This window comes from Oncorhynchus gorbuscha, unplaced genomic scaffold, assembly GCF_021184085.1.
Source record: "Oncorhynchus gorbuscha isolate QuinsamMale2020 ecotype Even-year unplaced genomic scaffold, OgorEven_v1.0 Un_scaffold_473, whole genome shotgun sequence".
NCBI lineage: Eukaryota > Metazoa > Chordata > Actinopteri > Salmoniformes > Salmonidae > Oncorhynchus > Oncorhynchus gorbuscha.
In genome coordinates, this window is record NW_025745306.1 from 399,884 (window position 1) to 404,883 (window position 5,000).

The window sequence follows — 5,000 nt, forward strand, 5'->3', positions numbered from 1 at the left end:
GTAAGTTGATTTCTAAATAAAGGTGATTCTGAAATTTTACTAACAGAATGTTGTAGGACTATACCCTTTAAAAAAATGTTTTACTTGATTAATATAAAAACCGGTTGTAAAAAATGTATCGGCTACTTCAATTTGATAACTCATGCTCGATGGTTCGGGGAAAGGCTTTCATTAACTAAAGACACTAACTAACATGTTGAATTGCAACATTGAACAGCTTCAGTTTACAGATTTAAAAAAAATATACATTATTCCGTGAAGGAACTAATTATCAGGCCATTTTCAAGCATAATTCTTATGCGCGGAATGTTGTCACCTTGTCGTTTGGATTTATACGCATCAGGTCATCATGTTTTGACTCTGTGAATTACTGTAGGCTGAACATTTATGTTTAGCTGTTGTCATTGCAGCGACCTGGGTTGGTGGCGGATATATAAACGGAACGGCGGAGTACGTCTATCTTCCTGGGTACGGCTTGGCTTGGGCACAAGCGCCTTTTGGATATGCGCTAAGTCTCATCGTAGGTGAGTCATCTCATTAATAATAAACAGTGAGTTCGGGAAGTATTCAGACCCCTTGAATTTTTCCTCAAATTCTGTTACCTTACAGCCTCATTCTAAAATTGATTAAATTGTCAGGGCTCTGGCTGGGCCACTCAAGGACATTGAGACTTGTCCCGAAGCCGCTCCTGCGTTGTCTTGTCTGTGTGCTTTGGGTCATTGTCCTGTTGGAAGGTGAACCTTCGCCCCAGTCTGAGGTCCTGAGGGCTCTGGAGCAGGTTTTCATCAAGGATCTCTCTGTACTTTGCTCCGTTCATCTTTGCCTCGATCCTGACTTGTCTCCTAGTCCCTGCCGCTGACAAAACATCCCCTCTGCATGGTGTTGCCACCACCATGATTCACCGTAGGGATGGTGCCACCACCATGCTTCACCGTAGGGACGGTGCCAGGTTTCCTCCAAATGTGACGCTTGGCATTCAGGCCAAAGAGTTCAACCTTGGTTTCATCGGACCAGAGAATCTGGTTTCTCATGGTCTAAGAGTCTTTAGGTGCCTTTTGGCAAATTCCAAGAGGACTGTCATGTACCTTTTACTGAGGATTGGCTTCCTTCTGGCCACTTTACCATAAAGGCCTGATTGGTGGAGTGCCGCAGAGATGGTTGTCCTTCTGGAAGGTTCTCCCATCTCCAAAGAGGAACTCTAGAGCTCTGTCATCGGGTTCTTGGTCACCTCCCTGACCAAGGCCTTTCTCCCCTGATTGCTCAGTTTGGCCGGGCGGCCAGCTCTAGGAAGAGTCTTGGTGGTTCCAAACTTCTTCCATTTAAGAATGATGTTCTTGGGGACCTTCGATGCTACAGACATTTTTTGGTACCCTTCCCCAGATCTGTACTTCGACTCAATCCTGTCTCGGCGCTCAAACGACAATTTCTTCAACTTCATGGCTTGGTTTTTGCTCTGACATGCGATGTCAACTGTGGGACCTTATATAGACAGGTGTGTGCCTTTCCAAATCATGTCCAATCATTAGAATTTACCACAGGTCGACTCCAATCAAGTTGTTGAAACATCTCAAGGATGATCAATGGAAACAGGATGCACCTGAGCACAATTTGGAGTCTCATAGCAAAGGGTCTGAATACTTATGTAAATAAGGTATTTCTGTTTTTTATTTTTAATACATTTGCAAACATTTCTAAAAAACGGTTTTCGCTTTGTCATTATTGGGCATTGTTATGTCATTATAGGGATATTGTGATGTCATTATAGGGGTATTGTGATGTCATTATGGGGTATTGTGATGTCATTATGGGGTATTGTGATGTCATTATGGGGTATTGTGATGTCATTATGGGGCATTGCGATCTCATTATGGGGTATTGTGATGTCATTATAGAGGTATTGTGATGTCATTATGGGGTATTGCGATCTCATTATGGGGTATTGTGATGTCATTATAGGGGTATTGTGACGTCATTATGGGGTATTGTGATGTCATTATGGGGTATTGTGATGTCATTATAGAGGTATTGTGATGTCATTATGGGGTATTGCGATCTCATTATGGGGTATTGTGATGTCATTATAGGGGTATTGTGATGTCATTATGGGGTATTGTGATGTCATTATGGGGTATTGCGATCTCATTATGGGGTATTGTGATGTCATTATAGGGGTATTGTGATGTCATTATGGGGTATTGTGATGTCATTATTGGGTATTGTGATGTCATTATAGGGGTATTGCGATCTCATTATGGGGTATTGTGATGTCATTATAGGGGTATTGTGATGTCATTATAGGGGTATTGTGATGTCATTATAGGGGTATTGTGATGTCATTATGGGGTATTGTGATGTTATTATAGGGGTATTGTGATGTTATTATAGGGGTATTGTGATGTCATTATGGGGTATTGTGATGTCATTATAGGGGTATTGTGATGTCATTATAGGGGTATTGTGATGTTATTATAGGGGCATTGTGATGTCATTATGGGGCATTGTGATGTCATTATGGGGTATTGTGATGTCATTATGGGGTATTGTGATGTCATTATGGGGTATTGTGATGTCATTATGGGGTATTGTGATGTCATTATAGGGGTATTGTGATGTCATTATAGGGGTATTGTGGTGTCATTATGGGGTATTGTGATGTCATTATAGGGGTATTGTGATGTCATTATAGGGGTATTGTGATGTCATTATGGGGTATTGTGATGTCATTATAGGGGTATTGTGATGTCATTATGGGGTATTGTGATGTCATTATGGGGTATTGTGATGTCATTATGGGGGTATTGTGATGTCATTATGGGGGTATTGTGATGTCATTATGGGGGTATTGTGATGTCATTATAGGGGTATTGTGATGTCATTATGGGGTATTGTGATGTCATTATGGGGTATTGTGATGTCATTATAGGGGTATTGTGATGTCATTATGGGGTATTGTGATGTCATTATAGGGGTATTGTGATGTTATTATAGGGGTATTGTGATGTCATTATGGGGTATTGTGATGTCATTATAGGGGTATTGTGATGTCATTATGGGGTATTGTGATGTCATTATGGGGTATTGTGATGTCATTATGGGGTATTGTGATGTCATTATGGGGTATTGTGATGTCATTATGGGGTATTGTGATGTCATTATGGGGTATTGTGATGTCATTATGGGGTATTGTGATGTCATTATGGGGTATTGTGCATAGAGTGATGAGGGTCATTAAAAAAAATCCATTTTAGAACAAGGTAACAAAATGTGGAAAAAGTCAAGGGGTCTGAATACTTTTCAAATGCACCGTACAATAGACTACAGTTTGGAATATATAATTTAATAACGGAGACTTGTGAAATAATCCATAATAATCCCCCATATCCTGAGCGTTTCTTAAACGTGCCAACATGCTTGCCGTGTGCAGGGGGTCTGTTCTTCGCCAAGCCCATGCGCTCCAGAGGTTATGTCCTGTGCGTTTATTAAACATGCCAACATGCTTGCCGTGTGCAGGGGGTCTGTTCTTCGCCAAGCCCATGCGCTCCAGAGGTTATGTCCTGTGCGTTTATTAAACATGCCAACCATGCAGGGGGTCTGCTCCAGAGGTTACGTTACCATGCTGGACCCTTTCCAGCAGAAGTACGGGAAGAGGATGGGCGGTCTGCTCTTCATACCTGCTCTAATGGGAGAGATCTTCTGGTCGGCGGCCATTTTATCTGCTCTGGGTAAGTTATTATCAATGATGTTACAGCACGGTGGTGATCTCTGTCTGTTTTGTTACTATCTCTGACCAGGTCCCTGTCTGTTCCTCTAGGAGCCACGCTGAGTGTGATCATAGACATAAACATCAAGATGTCTGTGGTGATCTCTGTCTGTGTTGTTACTATCTCTGACCAGGTCTGTCTGTTCCTCTAGGAGCCACGCTGAGTGTGATCATAGACATAAATATCAAGATGTCTGTGGTGATCTCTGCCTGTATTGCGATCTTCTACACGTTAGTCGGAGGTCTGTATTCTGTAGCCTACACCGACGTGGTGCAACTCTTCTGTATCTTCCTGGGACTGGTGAGACACTCGGCCCGGACCACTTATTTCAGCTGGACTTCATTTTGCTTTGGGAGTTTGTGCTTTTTGGGGACCATTCCGTTGGGTTCCATTGTAGCTGAAACATTCGAAAGGATTTGAGAAGGAATAGGCACAACTCTTACTATTAAAAACATGATTCGATATTTCTACAACTATTAAAAACATGATTCGATATTTATACAACTATTAAAAATATGATTCGATATTTCTATGACTAGTAAAAACATGATTCTATATTTCTACAACTATTAAAAACATGATTCTATATTTCTACAACTATTAAAAACATGATTCGATATTTCTACAACTATTAAAAACATGATTCGATATTTCTACAACTATTAAAAACATGATTCTATATTTCTATGACTATTAAAAACATGATTCTATATTTCTACAACTATTAAAAACATGATTCTATATTTCTACGACTATTAAAAACATGATTCTATATTTCTACGACTATTAAAAACATGATTTTATATTTCTACAACTATTAAAAACATGATTCTATATTTCTACAACTATTAAAAACATGATTCTATATTTCTACATCTATTAAAAACATGATTCGATATTTCTACAACTATTAAAAACATGATTCGATATTTCTACGACTAGTAAAAACATGATTCTATATTTCTACAACTATTAAAAACGTGATTCTATATTTCTACGACTATTTAAAACGTGATTCTATATTTCTACAACTATTAAACACATGATTCAATATTTCTACAACTATTAAAAACATGATTCGATATTTCTACAACTATTAAAAACATGATTCGATATTCCTACAACTATTAAAAACATGATTCGATATTCCTACAACTATTAAAAACATGATTCTATATTTCTACGACTAGTAAAAACATGATTCTATATTTCTACGACTAGTAAAAACATGATTCTATA

The 5,000-nt window shown here is 39.0% G+C and overlaps 1 pseudogene; it reads left to right on the top strand.

Moving 5' to 3' along the window:
• LOC124018326 overlaps window positions 1-5,000 on the top strand; it is a 17,386-nt pseudogene that overhangs the window by 1,077 nt on the left and 11,309 nt on the right.